General features: G+C 46.9%; 1 protein-coding gene across 4 annotated transcripts in view; it reads right to left on the bottom strand.

Moving 5' to 3' along the window:
* The window catches only part of LOC140721364 (NACHT, LRR and PYD domains-containing protein 3-like), a 76,531-nt gene that overhangs the window by 32,054 nt on the left and 23,435 nt on the right, over positions 1-21,042 (bottom strand). For 3 of the 4 annotated variants that reach the window (XM_073036204.1, XM_073036206.1, XM_073036207.1), the window contains exon 2: positions 899-1,067. The gene's annotated coding sequence lies outside the window, so the exon portion shown is untranslated. The remainder of the gene's footprint in view (positions 1-898; positions 1,068-21,042) is intronic. The other variant, XM_073036205.1, reaches the window with a different exon arrangement.

Raw genomic sequence — 21,042 nt, 5'->3', positions numbered from 1 at the left:
CGCAATTAAAACCGGCAAAAAAATAGGAGGGTGAGTATGGGAGTGAGGGAGGAAGGGGAAACTGTTGCTGCATTTCACTACATGATGCCCTGTCCACAGCCAATCCTTCCAAAGTGTCTCTTAACATTGCATCTACCTTAACATCAACTCCTCCATCACCTGACCGAACACGCTGCTTCCCATCCCGAAATCACTGAGTTTAAACCGACCCCGGCAGCTCCAGCAGTCCTGGCTGCAAGGACGTTCGTTCATCTCAAGCACAGATATAACCCGTGCCTTTGATCCATGGTCAGATGGGAACATTGCAAAACCTATTTCTGCTTAATCACATATTTATAGGTTCTGACAATTTATTCGTAGAAAAAATCTTGATGACTAGAAGGTATGTAAATCAAAATTATTCGTTGACATTTGCTAGTTAGGACTGAATGAAATGTGGTGCCGGGACATTTGGCTTCAAGAGGGTTTGCTCTTAGCAGAGGCTTGCACGACGATATACTCGAGGACAAGTATATCATTGCAGCTTGCAATAGACAGAGGAGTCAATGACATGTTGCTGTAGTTCATGGTAATTCCACATTTCTGCTATCACTACAGCAGGAAGCGCTGCCGTGTCTCATAAAGGGAGAAAATTCTCAACGCTTTTTGAGATTATTATGACCTAACACAGCCAAGCAAGGAAACATCAGAAGTGATGTTTGAAATGAGCAAACGATGAGGGAATGTGCGTTGCTTCACGGAGCTGAGATGCTGACAGCACATTAGCAGATCTAGAATGATTGCAACTGGCATAACTGTCAGTTCTACATTTTTTCAGTCCCGCTCCAGCTATTTCCTATTTTCCTTGGTACAGAAATGTAATGCCTAAAGGACCAGTGTTAGAGTAAATGAGACTCACCAAACTTTCTCCTGACTGAATTACTGGAATCTCCGAGTCAGATGGGTTCTCTCCAGTTGGTGCTCTCAGTCCTCGGGCTGGTTCACTTGTTGCTGTTCCCTCGTCTTCAGTCGTGGTTTGCTTCCAGTCGTGGAGTTTTCTTCCAATAAATCTCTCACCGCAGATCTAACTTTAACCAGACAGATAATGAAGTATGTAACTAATACAAACGAGAACAAAGCATTAACCTGACATTTAAATCTTGAACGCATATATCATGATGCGAGTGAAGAAATCTGGAACTATCCCTCACACTTTACAAAGCCTGACATGTGATGCAAAGGAACACACACGAAATGCTGGAGGAACTCATCAGGCTAGGCAGCATCTGTATGTCGACTCTACTCTCTTCCATAGATTCTGCCTTGCCTGCTGAGTTCCTCCAGCATTTTGTATGTGCTGCTTGGATTTCCAGCATCTGAAGATTTTCTATTGTTTGTGATGGGATACAAAGAAGTCATCACTCAGTCATGGTATAAGATACAAGTCATAATATATAGGAGTAGAATTAGGTGATTCGGTCATTCTAGTCTGCTCCATAATCAATCATGGTGGATTATTTTCCAACACTGTATTCTTGCTTCCCTGCTATAATTCTCAGCCTATTTAGCAATCCAGAACATGAATATACCAAGCGATCACCTCCATCACCCTTTATAGACAATAGGTGCAGAAGTAGACCTTTCGGCCCTTCGAGCCTGCACCGCCATTTTGAAATCATGGCTGATCAACTACTATCAATACCCGGTTCCTGCCTTGTCCCCATATCCCTTGATTCCCCTATCCATAAGATACCTATCTAGCTCCTTCTTGAAAGCATCCAGAGAATTGGCCTCCACTGCCTTCCGAGGCAGTGCATTCCTGACCCCCACAACTCTCTGGGAGAAGAAGTTTTTCCTTAACTGTGTCCTAAATGACCTACCCCTTATTCTCAAACCATGCCCTCTGGTACTGGACTCTCCCAGCATCTGGAACATATTGCCTGCCTCTATCTTGTCCAATCCCTTAATAATCTTATATGTTGCAATCAGATCCCCTCTCAATCTCCTTAATTCCAGCGTGTACAAGCCCAGTCTGTCTAACCTCTCTGCGTAAGACAGTCCAGACATCCCAGGAATTAACCTCGTGAATCTACGCTGCACTTCCTCTACAGGCAGGATGTCCTTCCTTAACCCTGGAGACCCTTTGTGGTAACAAATTCCACAGATCAACCAACCTTTGACTGAAGTAATATCTCGCATCTCACTTTTAAAGTGAAGCTTCTTTATTCTGAGGCAATACTGGCAGATCCCAGACTCTCCGCCTACATTCCCACTGCATCCAGACTTGTTGTTATTCAGTTGGTGTAAATAATCATCACCGCCCTAACTCCACATCCCCCACAACCAACCCCCAAACACCATTCCTCTGAACTCCGCTGAACACAAGCCCAGGGCCATCAAATGCTCCTCGTGCATAATGCTTATCATTCTCCAGATTATTTTGTGAACCTTGTTAGCAACAACTGTACTGAATACATTTCCGGGAAAAACGGGACAATTGGGACCAGGATAATGTACTGGGAAAAACTTTGGTTTCTTTACTCTTCTATCAACTCAAACGAGCGCTGGTGCACTGGTCGATTTAAAATGAGATTTAAAATGTTACAGGGTGAATGTAATAAAGAGAAACTGGAATCACTAGAAAAGCTCAGCAGGTAAGGAACAGCTGTGGGGAGAGGGACAATATTAGCGATTCGGTTTCCTGACCTTTCATCAGAATGGATTCAAACATCATCCAGGTTTTAGTGGAAAATCTTGGGTTGCTCTCCATGGAGCGGTGGGGACTGAGGGAAGATCTGGTAGAGGTTTATAAGATTATGAAAGACGTAGATAGAGTCGACAGGGAGTATCGTTTCGCTGTTTTGAAATGTCTAATACCAGAGGACATGCAATGAACGTGTGAGAGAGTAGATGCAAAGAAAATGTGAGGGTAAGTTGCTTTACTCAGAGAGGTGAGGATATCTGGAATGAGCTGTCTGTTATGGTGGTGGAAGCAAATACAATGGACGCTTTTAAGAGACTTTAGATAGGCAGATGGGTGTGAGGAATATTGAGAGGATATGGACATTGTGTAGGAAGGAGTCATTCGTTTTTTTTTGTGGGGCGGGGGTTGATTTACTTTTCAGCTGGTTCGGCACACCATTGTGGCCAAAGGGCCTGTTCCTGTGATGTACTGTTCCAAGTTCTGTTCCATCTTCAGCATCTCGAGTTTCTCTTTGACTCCCACTGGCAGATAGACAGGTGACAGTGAGGGGGAATTTCCAAATGTGAATTGATTTCTGGAACCACGGTCTATTTCTGCTGGTGCAAACACAGAACAGCGTATTTCACCACAGCCTCTCCCTCTGAGGGATGGAATGGGAATTCATTCTCTGCTTTGCTTCCAAAGGAACTTCAGAACCAAATATCTGAGCACAGAACAGAAATACTCGCTTAACATCTCATAAACCTGGACAACTTGATCCCCTGATTCATTTTATCTGGGTCAAAACAGGTGAGGTATCCCAAGATCCAACCTCAGAGGGTCACAGCCCACACCGAGAGCCTCGCACATCTTTTCTACATCTCACACTGAGAGATTCACGCTACCAATATCCAGCTACCGGAGACGTCTGCTTCTTTGCGGAAGGAGAAACATCTAACACCGACGTAGACCGAAGCCCAAACACTGACAGTCCCATACTCCTGGAGACCACATACCAAGATTGTATCTCAAGCATCAACTCTCCCAGGGCTCTTTGCTGCCGGTAATATGCAGCAGTGTCTCAGCTAATCCAAGTTCAAAAACTTACACTCCCACACCAACCCGTGACAGAACTGGAGACTGATGATCCTTTGTCTGGACGGGGATCGGCCGGGAAACATGGGCATTGGGTCACAAAGAGGGTGCGGATACATTTCAACTTGTCTCCAGAGTTACATTGAGCATATTTGTTCATTATTTTATTGCTGAGTGCTGTGTAGCCCAGATCAATGAGCCGGCACTTTCCCCATCCTGTAACAGGAACAAAATATTTTAAATATAAAATTGAAAATATAGCATTGGAAACTCAGTGCAGGAGATTTCATTTTGTTCTTTTGATGAAGAAACGATTGACTAACTGCAAGGTGTTTGACACCCAGAACAGAATTGCATAAATTCAATCCCTACAATTTTCTTCATTCCATCCCGGACAGTAAATGCTGAAAACATCCTCGTATCTGAGGCCACTTTCTCTCCGCTGAGAGTCAGCAACCAGAGAGCGATAAACATGTTCAACACTCTCTGCAGCTCTGGTGAGCTGTTGCCCTGGTGACGGAGGAAGTGGCTCGCAAAGATAACCGAGCGGGGAAATAACAAACTCAGTGTGACACGTTCTCGGTTTCATTGTGACAAAGATGAACTGAACATTCAGCCATTTTGTAATGGTGGTACTAAAATTCCAGCGGTTGTTTTTACCCTGTCGAGGTGCATTCAGTAAATCTCCTGGTAGTTCCAGCTCTACAGAACTCTCAGCAGTGCAGACGCTGGTCCAAAAATAAAATCACGTTGTTGGATTCGACCTGTCTGCAATAAATGTTGATTACGTGTAGAAGTTTCAATTGAGATTCGCAGAACCCTTGGAGCACAGACACAGGACTGTTACCCATCCAGTCCGTGCCATGTTCGGTGTGGTCCCATCTCCCTGCACCCAGACCATAGCCCTCTATACCTCCCTCATTCATTTACCTACCCAAATATCTCTCAAATACTACAATTGAGCCTCCATCTCTTACTTCTGCTGGGAACTGGTTCCCCATTCGCACCACCCACTGAGTGAAGTAGTTCCCCCTCAGATTCCCCTTAAATGTGTCACCTTTTGCCCTAAATCCATGACCTTACCCAAACTGAGGGGAAAATTCCTACCTGTATTCACCCTATTTATACCATCATAGATTTCTATATCTCTAGCGGGGGTTCCCAACCCATGGACCCTTGCTTTAATTGTAGGGGCAAATGGCATAAAAAAAGTTGGAGCCCTGCATATACCCCATCACTTCTCTGTATTCCAGGTAATTAAGTGCTAACCTATTCAACCTAACACTATAATTACTTTCTGAAACACAAGCAATGTCCGTGTAATTTTCCGTGCTCTCTTTCACGCTTATCGATATCTTTCTTTCCAGCAGCTGACCGGAACTGCGCACAATTCCGCATATTTTGGAATCACGGTGTCTTTTGCAACTTCAGCATTAATATCCCAACCCCTCTTCTTAATAGCCTGCGTTATAAAGGTCAATATGCCCTAAACTCTCTTTACGACTCTGCTGCTGCCTTAAAGGAATTGTGGATCTGTAACACACACGCCGGGACAATCAGGCTCAAAACAGTCATTTCCCCCAAGCAGTAGATAGATAGATAGATAGATAGATAGATAGATAGATAGATAGATAGATAGATAGATAGATAGATAGATAGATAGATAGATAGATAGATAGATAGATAGATAGATAGATAGATAGATAGATAGATAGATAGATACTTTATTCATCCCCATGGGGAAATTCAACCTTTTTTCCAATGTCCCATACACTTGTTGTAGCAAAAACTAATTACATACAATACTTAACTCAGTAAAAATATGATATGCATCTAAATCACTAACTCAAAAAGCATTAATAATAGCTTTAAAAAAGTTCTTAAGTCCTGGCGGTTGAATTGTAAAGCCTAATGGCATTGGGGAGTATTGACCTCTTCATCCTGTCTGAGGAGCATTGCATCAATAGTAACCTGTCGCTGAAACTGCTTCTCTGTCTCTGGATGGTGCTATGTAGAGGATGTTCAGGGTTTTTCATAATTGACCGTAGCCTACTCAGCGCCCTTCGCTCAGCTACCGATGTTAAACTCTCCAGTACTTTGCCCACGACAGAGCCCGCCTTCCTTACCAGCTTATTAAGACATGAGGCGTCCCTCTTCTTAATGCTTCCTCCCCAACACGCCACCACAAAGAAGAGGTAAGCCTGATCAACACCTATACTCACTAACCCACTACTAGTTTCCTGACAGTTCTAGGGACTCCTGTGCATAAATTAACTTTATGGATAGAAAATCAGTATCAGATTCCGTATGTCCAGACTCTCCTGTGCCTAACGTCACTTTAGGGACATAGAATCAATGTCAGTCTCACATGTCCAGACTCTTCTGTGCCTAACATCACTTTAGGGACATAGAATCAATGTCAGTCTCCATATGTCCAGACTCTCCTGTGCCTAACGTCACTTTAGGGACATAGAATCAATGTCAGTCTCCGTATGACCAGACTCTCCTGTGCCTGACGTCACTTTAGGGACATAGAATCAATGTCAGTCTCCGTATGTCCAGACTCTCCTGTGCCTGACATCACTTTAGGGACATAGAATCAATGTCAGTCTCCGTATGTCCAGACTCTCCTGTGCCTAACGTCACTTTAGGGACATAGAATCAATGTCAGTCTCCGTATGTCCAGACTCTCCTGTTCCTAACGTCACTTAATGGCAAGACAATCAATGTCAGTCTCCATATGTCAAGATCTCCTGTGCCTAACGTCACTTTAGGGACATACAATCAAAGTTTTTAAGCTATCATACTTTATGTATTGTGTTTTGTTTATTATTGTGGTCTCTGTCATTTTGTTGTTTTTTTTTCTCTCCCCGTCCTGCTTCGAACACAGAGTAACAATTATTTTGTTCTGCTATACTGGAATGACATTACGCAAGCTTGAATCCTGAACCCTGGGAAAAATACAATGATGAACCACATTATCTGTACTCCCTCCTGATTTTATAAACTCCTACAATGTCACCTCCATTCTCCTCTGGAATAAAGATCCAACTTGGCCAACCTCTTCCTATGACTCGGCCCTCTAGTCCAGGTAGCATCTTCAGCAATCTCGTCAGCACCCTCTCCAGACTGATAACATCTGTACTACAGTAGGGTGAACACAACTGTACATAATACCCTGTGTAGCCGCACTAAAAATCTATATAACTACAATACCATGCCCATAATCCAGAACTCAATGCCCTAACTGATGGCCAGCATTATTAAAGCCTTCTTTTTCACCTTTTATACTTGCACGTCCACTTTCAGTGACTGTACTCTTGTCACCCCAGGTCGCTCTGTTCCACAACACCCGATGCTCTCTCGTTCACTATACCAGTCCTACCCAGTTGACTGTCCAAAATGCATCATCTCTCACTTGTCCAAGTTAAAAACCATTTGCCATTCCTCAGCCCATCTCAAAAACTGACCAAGATGTCTTTGAAATTCAATGTCACCTGTTGCCATAACAACCGGTCTCCCGAATTTAGTTTCCCTGTATGCACATGACTGTGTCGCCACCCACGGCTCTAATCTGCTAATGAAATTTGTTGACGACACTACATAGATTGGCCTCCTCTCAAGCAATAACGAGGTGGCCTACAGGGAAGAGGTCATCTCTCTGACACAGTGATGGCAAAATAACAGCCTTTCCCTCAATATCGCAAAAACAAAGGAGCTAGTTGTGGACTACAGGAGGAACGAAGATGGGTAAACCCCTATTGACATCAGTCGATCTGGGGCTGAGATGGTGAACAGCTTTAAGTTCCTCGGCATCCCCATCACCGAGGATCCCTCACTGCTCTATTCAATAAATCCTCTTGTACTTCCAGGTAACAAACACCGATTTCAGAAATAACTCAGTGAGACAAAATACCTCACAATGAAGACTGGACAGAGGTTGAACAAGATGTTTGATATATATCATTGAGGTGGTGGAATACAGACTGGACAGAGGTTGAACGAGATGGTTGATATATATCATTGAGGTGGTGGAATACAGACTGGACAGAGGTTGAACAAGATGGTTGATATATATCATTGAGGTGGTGGGATACAGACTGGACAGAGGTTGAACAAGATGTTTGATATATATCATTGAGGTGGTGGAATACAGACTGGACAGAGGTTGAACAAGATGGTTGATATAAATCATTGAGGTGGTGGGATACAGACTGGACAGATGTTGAACAAGATGGTTGATATATATCATTGAGGTGGTGGCATACAGACTGGACAGAGGTTGAACAAGTTGGGCAGGGAATGAGCAGATGGAACCAGGTGGGAGAAGGAATCAAGTGCACTCACTGATGGTCGCCCAGGAATACAGATACTGGAATAATAGTACTCACTAGTAGATAACAGATTCCAATATAACAAAGCCTGAACATGCAATATGAATTTCAGTATATGTCCTTTTCCACTCTGCAAGCTGTATCAATGCTCCGCAGAGGATATCCCATCCCGATATTTCACATCTTCATACGGCTACTGCTCTTCCTTTAACTGAATGAAATAGCGGAGAACTGTGGACACAGCTGAGTACATAATAGAAGCCAGCCTCCCCTCCATGGACTCTGTCTACACCTCCCACTGCCTCAGTAAAGCAGCTAACATAATGAAAGATCCCCACAATCCTGAACATTCTCACTTCTCACCCTCCCATCGGGGCGAAGCTAAAATAAAACGGAAACATACCGCCAGGCTCAAGGACAGTGTCCATTCTGCTGTCAGAAGCGAACAGCGTGATGAGTGGACTCCTGACCTCACAGTCTAAATCGATGTGACCTTGCACCACATATCTACCTGCACTGCACTTTCTCTGTAACCAGAATGATTTGCTATACTCTGGTGCTGTTTTACCTTATATCAACTGAATGTACTGTTGTAATGTATTGATCTGTGTGGATGATACCGAAGACAAGATTCACTCTACCTCTGTACATGTAAAAACACTGATTCCCCATTTGAATCGTGTGGGAATATTAGACAGCCTGGGTTGCTCCTTTGGAGATTCCGGAGGGAGTGTACACATTTCCGGGAAACCCAGATAAATGAACAAGACTTAATTCTCGCGTTAATGGGGCTAGATATCGGGAAACACTGTCAGCATTTCGGCAAGTCGTAGCAATGGACAGAAGATGGAAATAAACTTCCCAGTCCCCGAGAGGACGTGAGAGATCTGGATCTCACTGTCCTGTTTGAACGGGGAAAGATGAAACTTCTCATACACGTGGAGGAGTCTCCCGAGGGTGTGATTACTCCGTTTAACCCTCTGTCTGCAAGAAAACAACAGGCCGAACGGCCGCTTCCAGCGAGCTGGAAATATGTAAAACCATTATCGACCCCAGGCGTCGATCCAGGTGAAGTTTGGATCCGATACCGGGCCGAGTGAAGGATGTAAAGTTCCCCAGGTACAACTGAACGGATGGGTTCAGTCCCGGCAGCACCACCTCATCCCGCTCCTGGGAGTCGAGCAACAGGGACTGAGCGTCGGCTCATCTCAGACTGTTCGGTGTGAAGGACCCCCGACCCGGGCAGGATGTGTCCAGGAAGCCGGACGAGACCGCCAGTTCGAGGAAGTTAACGAGACTCACCGAACAACATGAGGTTTTCCCCTCTCGGCATCGGCTTCAGTAATCACCGATGGGTAATTGTCGGTCCCGTTCCTTCTCAGGACCTGCCTCAATATTCACCAATAGGAACTTGATCAATTTGCCCCGCAGACAGTGATCCGACCCCCGGCTCCCCGCCGACGATCCGCTTCAACACAGAAAGGAAAGAAAACCACCGCCCATCCGGGGACTGTGATAGCGGGGGCGGGGCCTCGAAAAGCCGCAGATGCTGCAGTTGTGCGTTTGAAATGGGAGCGAGGTGGATCACGTGACGGGTGGAGGTTCTCCCATTTGAACCGGTGTCACACCCTGCCCGACCTACCTGCCGCATTTTACACGTTATTTCATAATTACACCAGCTTAATTTTTCGCTCAGTACCTTCGCTGTCCCCTGAGCTCCACTTTCCTGTTCTCAGAGAACTGTGTTGTTTTCATTCAAATCACTTCTATATTTACAAACACAAATTTCTATTAACATTCCTCCGGGACTTCACAAGGCAGGAACACTGAAACATCAAGTGAGAAACAGCAGGACGTGGTCATACAGATAATCAAACTATCAGCAAGATGGCGGCTGCTCTCCCATCTCAGCCACATCTTCCTGCCCGATCCTCATTTCCTCGATCCCCTCAGTCTCTACACATCTGCCGGCCTCTGTTTTATATGAGGACGGTCACTGATCTTCATCGTCCTCCAGGAATCAGTCTAGTGAATCTCTAAAACAAACACTCTCTAACCTTATAATCCTCCGTGGAATTAAATATCTTCTGCAGCCCCGTGTTACCCCAACCACTTACCTCCCACCCCTGTCACTATTTCCACCGTCCCAGCTCCCCCCTCACCTGGATCCACCACTCACTCCCCAGCTCTTGCACCATCCCCGCCCATCACCTCTTTTCTCTGACTATTCCCCGTCCACTCTCAGTCCAGAGGGAGGGTCCGGCCCGAAATGTTGACGGTCCATTTCTCTCCACAGATGCTGCCCGACCCATTGAGTTCCTCCGACAGTTTGTTCTTTGGTCTGTATAACCCGTGTTAGTATGGGGAGCAGGACTTTACACCGTATTCCAGGTACAATCTTAGCAAAGCCAAATGGTTACCTCAAACACGATGAAGCCTGCAGATGCTGGAAATCCAAAGCAACACATACAAAATGCCGGAGAAACTCAGCACATCAGGCAGTATCTTTGAAAAAGAGTAAACAGCCGACATTTTGGGCAAAGAATTTACTTCATTACTGGGGAGGAGTGAAGATATCTGAATAAAAATGCTGGAGCAGAAAGAGGCGAGCTGAAGGTTATAGGTGAAGTCAAATGATAGAGATGTCAAGGGCTGGAGAATAAAGATTCGGAGTGTTGTCAATAGAGGAAACGGAAGGAGGGACCCGGGGGAAAATAATAGGCTAGTGAGGAGAAATGGAAGTTCAGCGTTGGGAATTGGTTGGGGGTGGGATTTGTTTACTGGAAGTAGAATTCAATATTCATTTAATCAGGTTGGAGGGTACCCAGATGGAATATAAGGTGTTGCTCCTCCACCCTGAGGACGGTCTCATCTTGGCACAACAGGAAGCCGTTGATCGAGACGTCGGAATGGGAATCAGAATTAAAATGTTTGGTCACTGCGAAGTCCCCCTTGTGGCAGATGATACAGAGATGCTCGACAAAACGGTCTCCCAATTTATGGTGCGTCTCACCAATGTAAATGAGGCCACATCGGGAGCACGGGACACAATAGATGACCCCAGCAGATACGCAGGTGAGGTGTTGCTGGAAGGACTGTTTTGTGTCTGAATGGAGATGAGGGAGGATGTGTACGGGCAGGTGTAGCAATTAGGCCACTTGCTGGGATAAGTGGCTGGAGGGAGATTAGTGAAGAGGTATGAATGAACAAGGGAGTTATCGAAGGAGTGATGCTGTTGAAAGAAGACGGCGGAGATGGAGCGAGGAAGGTTCAGTTTTAAGATCTGTTTGGATATGATCAAAGTTGCAGAGGCTGAAGGACAAGAGGAACTCTATTATTCTCTGTTACATTTCATTGAGCCCGCTGTGAATCTACCTCTCTAGCTCCCCGTGAATCCCACATGACCAAAACTTGTTGGTCAGCTGCCATGCGGGTTCTTGTTCGAGGCTTTACCAAAGTCCTTATAGACAGCATCATCTTCATCTATCGCCATAGTTACCTCCTCAGAAATCTCCAGAATACTTGCCAGGTAATTTCGATCCCCGCTGTGGAATTACCAACCTGGACTGAAGGCCGTATATTGCCAATTCAATATTCTCAGATACTCCATCCTCATATTATAACCCACTCACAGACGCCTTGTTGCCGGCGATTTGCCATGATGTTCCTGCCATTTTCAATTCTCAGATTGAGGAGGAACTGGAACCTAATGACCCTCTGCCTGCGCCGGTGTTCTGGCTGGTTAACCAGGCTGGAGCATGAGAGAGGATACGGACACACTTCAGCTTGTCTCCAGAAGCGAAGCTGAGCACGTTTAATCACTATCGTATTGACGTGAGGGAGAGTAGCAGAAGCAAAATGTAAAATTATAAAATAGAAAACGCTGGGAACTCAGTATATCAGGCTACACCTGTGAAGAGGGAAATGGTGGAAGACCCAGTATTAGATCTGAGACTGTCCAATATGCTGCCGATCTGCTGAGTGTTTCCAGCATTCTCTCTCTTCTTTACTTTAAATTTCCGGCAACAGCAGTTTTTATTTACTTTTAATTCACAGATTCTAGCTGTTTGCAAAATGTTTGGGACACCCCAAAATGTTCAAACCGTTTGTGTAAATGCCACCCTCATCCCTCCAATTTGGTAGTTTTCAGTCCATTCTGACCCTGGTGTAATACATCCCATACAGTCAATGGTCACAGCATCCTTTCCTCCCGCTATCACTCTGTTACATTTGCTCCCGAGGCCACTGTCTCCACGCTGAGAGACGGTGACCACAGAGCGATTTACTGGGCGACACCTCTTGCAGCTCTGGCGGGTCGTTATCATGGAAACGGAGGAAGTGGCTCACTAAAAGTAACTGAGAACCGAAATAACAAACTTAGTATAATCTGCTACGAGTTTCATTGTGACAAGGATCAACACTCCAGCCATTGTATAACGGTGACACTAAAACTGTAATTCCTGCGTTTACCCCGCCTCGTACTGTATTCAATTAGACCATCGGTAGTTCTAGCTAACAAAGGAAAAAAGCAACAAGAACACACAGAAAAAAAGAAAACAAATGAAACAATAACGATTCCTGGAAAATTCGATGAGGTAAAAGGTGAAAGAGAACACTTTACAATGAAGACGTAGGTCAGAAGAAAGATTGCTGATACTTATTGATGCATCGTAAAATGACAAAGCTAGAGCAAACAATAAGGAATTTGGCAGATGCCCTTTGCCCCTTACCAAACTTTATCACTGCATCATGGAAAGTAACCGATCGGGATGCTTCCCGCCTTCGTACGGTTACCGTTCTGCCCATGACTACATGAAACAGCAGAGAACTGTGGACACGGCTGACACAACATAGAAACTGGCCGCCTCTCCATGGACTGTGTCTATATTTCCCGCTGCCCTGCCCATGTCTACATGAAACAGCAGAGAACTGTGGACACGGCTGACACAACATAGAAACAGGCCTCTCCTCCATGGACTGGGTCTATATTTCCCACTGCCCTGCCCATGTCTACATGAAACAGCAGAGAACCGTGGACACGGCTGAACACAACATAGAAACAGGCCTCTCCTCCATGGAATGGGTCTATATTTCCCACTGCCCTGCCCATGTCTACATGAAACAGCAGAGAACTGTGGACACGGCTGAGCACAACATAGAAACAGGCCTCTCCTCCATGGACTGTGTCTATATTTCCCACTGCCCGGCCCATGTCTACATGAAACCGCAGAGAACCGTGGACACAGATGACAAAACATAGAAACAGGCCTCTCCTCCATGGACTGGGTCTATATTTCCCACTGCCCTGCCCATGTCTACATCAAACAGCAGAGAACCGTGGACACGGCTGACACAACGTAGAAACAGGCCTCTCCTCCATGGACTGGGTCTATATTTCCCACTGCCCTGCACATGTCTACAGGAAACAGCAGAGAACCGTGGACACAGATGACACAACATAGAAACAGGCCTCGCCTCCATGGACTGGGTCTATATTTCCCACTGCCCTGCACATGTCTACAGGAAACAGCAGAGAACCGTGGACACAGATGACACAACATAGAAACAGGCCTCTCCTCCATGGACTGGGTCTATATTTCCCACTGCCCTGCACATGTCTACATGAAACAGCACAGAACCGTGGACACGGCTGAACACAACATAGAAACAGGCCTCTCCTCCATGGACTGGGTCTATATTTCCCACTGCCCTGCCCATGTCTACCTGAAACAGCAGAGAACCGTGGACACGGCTGACACAACATAGAAACAGGCCTCTCCTCCATGGACTGGGTCTATATTTCCCACTGCCCTGCCCATGTCTACCTGAAACAGCAGAGAACCGTGGACACGGCTGACACAACATAGAAACAGGCCTCTCCTCCATGGACTGGGTCTATATTTCCCACTGCCCTGCCCATGTCTACATGAAACAGCAGAGAACCGTGGACACGGCTGAACACAACATAGAAACAGGCCTCTCCTCCATGGACTGGGTCTATATTTCCCACTGCCCTGCCCATGTCTACCTGAAACAGCAGAGAACCGTGGACACGGCTGACACAACATAGAAACAGGCCTCTCCTCCATGGACTGGGTCTATATTTCCCACTGCCCTGCACATGTCTACATGAAACAGCAGAGAACCGTGGACACAGATGACACAACATAGAAACAGGCCTCTCCTCCATGGACTGGGTCTATATTTCCCACTGCCCTGCCCATGTCTACATGAAACAGCAGAGAACCGTGGACACGGCTGAACACAACATAGAAACAGGCCTCTCCTCCATGGACTGGGTCTATATTTCCCACTGCCCTGCCCATGTCTACATGAAAGAGCAGAGAACCGTGGACACAGCTGAGCACAACATAGAAACAGGCGTCTCCTCCATGGACTGGGTCTATATTTCCCACTGCCCTGCCCATGTCTATATGAAACAGCAGAGAACCGTGGACACAGATGACACAACATAGAAACAGGCCTCTCCTCCATGGACTGGGTCTATATTTCCCACTGCCCTGCCCATGTCTACATGAAACAGCAGAGAACCGTGGACACGGCTGACACAACATAGAAACAGGCCTCTCCTCCATGGACTGGGTCTATATTTCCCACTGCCCTGCACATGTCTACATGAAACAGCAGAGAACCGTGGACACAGCTGAACACAACATAGAAACAGGCCTCTCCTCCATGGACTGGGTCTATATTTCCCACTGCCCTGCCCATGTCTACATGAAACAGCAGAGAACCGTGGACACGGCTGAGCACAACATAGAAACAGGCCTCTCCTCCATGGACTGGGTCTATATTTCCCACTGCCCTGCACATGTCTACATGAAACAGCAGAGAACCGTGGACACGGCTGACACAACATAGAAACAGGCCTCTCCTCCATGGACTGTGTCTATATTTCCCACTGCCCTGCCCATGTCTACATGAAACAGCAGAGAACCGTGGACACGGCTGAGCACAACATAGAAACAGGCCTCTCCTCCATGGACTGGGTCTATATTTCCCACTGCCCTGCCCATGTCTACATGAAACAGCAGAGAACCGTGGACACGACTGACACAACATAGAAACAGGCCTCTCCTCCATGGACTGGGTCTATATTTCCCACTGCCCTGCCCATGTCTACATGAAACAGCAGAGAACCGTGGACACGGCTGAGCACAACATAGAAACAGGCCTCTCCTCCATGGACTGTGTCTATATTTCCCACTGCCCGGCCCATGTCTACATGAAACCGCAGAGAACCGTGGACACAGATGACAAAACATAGAAACAGGCCTCTCCTCCATGGACTGGGTCTATATTTCCCACTGCCCTGCCCATGTCTACATCAAACAGCAGAGAACCGTGGACACGGCTGACACAACGTAGAAACAGGCCTCTCCTCCATGGACTGGGTCTATATTTCCCACTGCCCTGCCCATGTCTACATGAAACAGCAGAGAACCGTGGACACGGCTGAACACAACATAGAAACAGGCCTCTCCTCCATGGAATGGGTCTATATTTCCCACTGCCCTGCCCATGTCTACATGAAACAGCAGAGAACTGTGGACACGGCTGAGCACAACATAGAAACAGGCCTCTCCTCCATGGACTGTGTCTATATTTCCCACTGCCCGGCCCATGTCTACATGAAACCGCAGAGAACCGTGGACACAGATGACAAAACATAGAAACAGGCCTCTCCTCCATGGACTGGGTCTATATTTCCCACTGCCCTGCCCATGTCTACATCAAACAGCAGAGAACCGTGGACACGGCTGACACAACGTAGAAACAGGCCTCTCCTCCATGGACTGGGTCTATATTTCCCACTGCCCTGCACATGTCTACAGGAAACAGCAGAGAACCGTGGACACAGATGACACAACATAGAAACAGGCCTCGCCTCCATGGACTGGGTCTATATTTCCCACTGCCCTGCACATGTCTACAGGAAACAGCAGAGAACCGTGGACACAGATGACACAACATAGAAACAGGCCTCTCCTCCATGGACTGGGTCTATATTTCCCACTGCCCTGCACATGTCTACATGAAACAGCACAGAACCGTGGACACGGCTGAACACAACATAGAAACAGGCCTCTCCTCCATGGACTGGGTCTATATTTCCCACTGCCCTGCCCATGTCTACCTGAAACAGCAGAGAACCGTGGACACGGCTGACACAACATAGAAACAGGCCTCTCCTCCATGGACTGGGTCTATATTTCCCACTGCCCTGCCCATGTCTACCTGAAACAGCAGAGAACCGTGGACACGGCTGACACAACATAGAAACAGGCCTCTCCTCCATGGACTGGGTCTATATTTCCCACTGCCCTGCCCATGTCTACATGAAACAGCAGAGAACCGTGGACACGGCTGAACACAACATAGAAACAGGCCTCTCCTCCATGGACTGGGTCTATATTTCCCACTGCCCTGCCCATGTCTACCTGAAACAGCAGAGAACCGTGGACACGGCTGACACAACATAGAAACAGGCCTCTCCTCCATGGACTGGGTCTATATTTCCCACTGCCCTGCACATGTCTACATGAAACAGCAGAGAACCGTGGACACAGATGACACAACATAGAAACAGGCCTCTCCTCCATGGACTGGGTCTATATTTCCCACTGCCCTGCCCATGTCTACATGAAACAGCAGAGAACCGTGGACACGGCTGAACACAACATAGAAACAGGCCTCTCCTCCATGGACTGGGTCTATATTTCCCACTGCCCTGCCCATGTCTACATGAAAGAGCAGAGAACCGTGGACACAGCTGAGCACAACATAGAAACAGGCGTCTCCTCCATGGACTGGGTCTATATTTCCCACTGCCCTGCCCATGTCTATATGAAACAGCAGAGAACCGTGGACACAGATGACACAACATAGAAACAGGCCTCTCCTCCATGGACTGGGTCTATATTTCCCACTGCCCTGCCCATGTCTACATGAAACAGCAGAGAACCGTGGACACGGCTGACACAACATAGAAACAGGCCTCTCCTCCATGGACTGGGTCTATATTTCCCACTGCCCTGCACATGTCTACATGAAACAGCAGAGAACCGTGGACACAGCTGAACACAACATAGAAACAGGCCTCTCCTCCATGGACTGGGTCTATATTTCCCACTGCCCTGCCCATGTCTACATGAAACAGCAGAGAACCGTGGACACGGCTGAGCACAACATAGAAACAGGCCTCTCCTCCATGGACTGGGTCTATATTTCCCACTGCCCTGCACATGTCTACATGAAACAGCAGAGAACCGTGGACACGGCTGACACAACATAGAAACAGGCCTCTCCTCCATGGACTGTGTCTATATTTCCCACTGCCCTGCCCATGTCTACATGAAACAGCAGAGAACCGTGGACACGGCTGAGCACAACATAGAAACAGGCCTCTCCTCCATGGACTGGGTCTATATTTCCCACTGCCCTGCCCATGTCTACATGAAACAGCAGAGAACCGTGGACACGACTGACACAACATAGAAACAGGCCTCTCCTCCATGGACTGGGTCTATATTTCCCACTGCCCTGCCCATGTCTACATGAAACAGCAGAGAACCGTGGACACGGCTGAGCACAACATAGAAACAGGCCTCTCCTCCATGGACTGGGTCTATATTTCCCACTGCCCTGCCCATGTCTACATGAAACAGCAGAGAACCGTGGACACGGCTGAGCACAACATAGAAACTGGCCTCTCCTCCATGGACTGGGTCTATATTTCCCATTGCCCTGCCCATGTCTACATGAAACGGCAGAGAACCGTGGACACGGCTGAGCACAACATAGAAACAGGCCTCTCCTCCATGGACTGTGTCTATATTTCCCACTGCCCTGCCCATGTCTACATGAAACAGCAGAGAACCGTGGACACGGCTGAGCACAACATAGAAACAGGCCTCTCCTCCATGGACTGGGTCTATATTTCCCACTGCCCTGCCCATGTCTACATGAAACGGCAGAGAACCGTGGACACGGCTGAACACAACATAGAAACAGGCCTCTCCTCCATGGACTGTGTCTATATTTCCCACTGCCCTGCCCATGTCTACATGAAACAGCAGAGAACCGTGGACACGGCTGACACAACATAGAAACAGGCCGCCTCTCCATGGACTGTGTCTATATTTCCCGCTGCCTCAGCAAAGCAGGCAACACAGTTAAAATTCCCCACAAACCTAAACATTCTCACCTCCCATGCGCCCATCTGGTCGAAGATTTAAAAAAATAGAAAACATACCACTTGGCTCAAAGATGGCCTCTATTTTGCTGTTATATCAAATTGAATGTTTGCAGTATAATAAGACACAGCTTAATAAGATGGACTCTGGACCTCGCTATCTAACTCAATGTGACCTTGCACCATATGTCTACCTTCACCGCACTTTCTCTGTAACCATAGCGATTTGTTACCTTCTGTTATTGTTTTACTTTCTGCTACGAGAGACGCCAGCTCGTTTTACTGTGAATGTTACTTTAAGAGCGCCTGAGTGAGGCGGGACTATGACGTCAATCACAGGCTGTGACTGCTTGCTGTGGAGAGAGAGAGAGAGAATGTGAGAGGGACCGGGGGTGGGGGGGGGGGGGGAGGGAAAGCCGGTGGCACTACAGCTGGTCACTGTGGTTTGGAACTCTCCTATGCCCAAAAGGTTGTGTTGATCATCGGAACACAGTGCACAGAGGATGTGTGACTGTCACTTCGTATAATCCATATGTGTGAATCTGCTGGAGTATCCTATGGTATCACTTTTGTTGACCCTACTCTGGAATCGGGGTGTTCTGTGGTAACCACTTGCAGACAATATTCCTCTGACTGACACCTGGTGATATTTCTAAGTGGATTTCGGAACGATTCGACGGACGAGATCTTCGACGTCTGGTATTTTGTTTTACCAGAGTGGAACCTGTAAATCTTCGTATCGCCCTCTCTCTGCCTACTTCTATGCGGATTACAAATCTCCCATAATTTATTCTGTGGATCACTGAACCGTATTAACTTGCCAACTTAAGATCTTAGTAACTATTCCTAAACTTGATGGTTTGGGGAGACACACACACACCCATATAACACTGTTAACTTTTTATTTATATCGTTTAAACTACTATAGTATAAGTAGGTACTAATAAAGATAGTGGTTTTAACGTTAAAACCTGAAACAGTGTGAAATCCCTCGCTGCTGGTCCGTTACAAATCGGAACATTCCTGTCACCTCGTTCTGTTGTAATGTATTGATGACAATGGATGGTTCGCAAGACTAGTTTATCAATGTACCTCGGTACATGAGAGTAATAAACGAATCAGCACTTTAATTGAGTGGTAATATGAGACAGACTGAGCCTCTGCTCTGGAGCATCTGGACAGAGGCTTCATTGAAGTGGACTCTCTTTTGAGAAACCCACATATGTGGAAAACGCTTAATTCTCGCATTAATAGGGTCAGATACCCGGACACATCGGCTGAACTTTGGCAAGTCATTACAGGGGAATGGAATCAAGATCAAAATGTCCAGACAAAAAGAAGGGACGTCCCAGATCTGGATCTCACCATTGGTCTCAAAGGGTGAAAGATAGAACTGCTCATAAACGTGGGGTAATATCTCGAACGTGGTGTTACTGCCATTAGTCTTCTCTGTCTGCAAGAACACAACAGGCCGAACGGCTGTTTCCCGTGTACTGGAACGATATAAAACAATCGTCGACCCCGGGCATCGCTCCAGGTGAAGTTTGGATCCGCTACCGAGCCGGGTCATGGATCTAAAGTTCCCCGGGTACATAGAAACATAGAAAACATAGAGCACAACAGAGGCCCTTCGGCCCACAAAGCCATGCTGAACATGGCCCTACCTTAGAACTACCTGGGCTTTACCCATAGCCCACCATTTTTCTGAGCTCCATGTAGCCATCCAGGAATCTCTTAAAGACCCTAGCGTTTCTGTCTTCACCAGCGCCGCGGGCAACCCATTCCACGTACTCACCACTCTGCGTAAAAAACTTACCCCTAGATGGGAGCAGTTCCGGTATCCCTGCCTCATCACGCTCCTAGGACTAGAGCAGCAGGGGTGAGTGGAGGCTCATCTCAGGCGGCTCGGTGTGATTGTCCCACAAACCGGATCGACCCCGGCAGTTTTAGCCAGCAACCTGGACCTAACCTCCAGTTCGGGTGAGTTAACAGGACTCTCTACCCATCGTCAGACTTCCCCGCTCGGGATAGGGCTCCATACTCACCGATGGGAGCTTTCCCCGAAGACAGTAAATCTTCCCCCGGCTCCTCGCCGACGATCCGCATCAACATGGTACGGAAAGGAAACCAACGACCCTCAAGACTGAGCATGCGCAGTCTGAGCTCCGCCTCTCCAGAGCTGCGGTGGGCGAAGGGAAACAAACCTGCAGATGCTGCAGCTCCGCGGTGAGTCTCTCATGTCAATATTAGAATCAAGTTCAATATCACCGGCATGTGTCATAAAAATGTATTGTCTTTACAGCAGCAGTAATAAGTAATACATAACAATAGGGAAAAACTGTGAACTTCAATACGTACGTGTGTGTGTGTGTGTGTGTGTGTGTGTGTGTGTGTGTGTGTGTGTGTGTGTGTGTGTGTGTGTGTGTGTGTGTGTGTGTGTGTGTGTGTGTGTGTGTGTGTGTGTGCGCGCGCGCGTGCGCATGCTAGCTAAATGACCATTGCAAAAATAAAAATAAAACATCCAAATAATAAACCGATTCCTCATTTCACCTGTGCAGAAATATTAGACAAACTGGGTTGATGATTTGAAACTCTGGAGGGAGGCTGAACTGAAGTGTACAAATTCTTGAGAAGCACAGATGAATGGAGAAGGCTCAATTCTCCCATAAATAGGGTCATACATCGGGAAAGTATGGCTGCACTGCGGCAGATCGTAACAGTGGAATGGAAGCAAA

Source organism: Hemitrygon akajei, unplaced genomic scaffold (genome assembly GCF_048418815.1).
Source record: "Hemitrygon akajei unplaced genomic scaffold, sHemAka1.3 Scf000054, whole genome shotgun sequence".
Lineage (NCBI taxonomy): Eukaryota > Metazoa > Chordata > Chondrichthyes > Myliobatiformes > Dasyatidae > Hemitrygon > Hemitrygon akajei.
The sequence above is the reverse complement of the archived record's forward strand: the minus strand, read 5'-3'. Positions and strand labels throughout refer to the sequence as shown.